Below are 276 nucleotides of genomic sequence, written 5' to 3'. Positions count from 1 at the left end.
CGGTCCTGGTCCTGGTCCTGGTCCTGCTGTCCCACGGCGTGGTGACGTCCGCGCTGTCTCCTTCCCCGCAGCCCGGAGGCGGTGGCAGGCGCGTGCGGGAGCGCAGGCAGCGAGAGCCCGGCCCCGGCGGGGAGGCCTCTCCCGGGGTAGACGGAGGTGACGCCTCGTGTCGTCCAGACTAACACCGGGGCGCTGCCAAGGCGCGGCGGGCGCCACGTATCACCCAGCCGCCGCAGGAGGAGGCGGGCCAGCGCGGGGAGAGGCGGGGGCAGGCGG

Source organism: Alligator sinensis, unplaced genomic scaffold (genome assembly GCF_000455745.1).
Source record: "Alligator sinensis unplaced genomic scaffold, ASM45574v1 scaffold1444_1, whole genome shotgun sequence".
NCBI classification, from domain to species: Eukaryota; Metazoa; Chordata; order Crocodylia; family Alligatoridae; genus Alligator; species Alligator sinensis.
The sequence above is the reverse complement of the archived record's forward strand: the minus strand, read 5'-3'. Positions refer to the sequence as shown.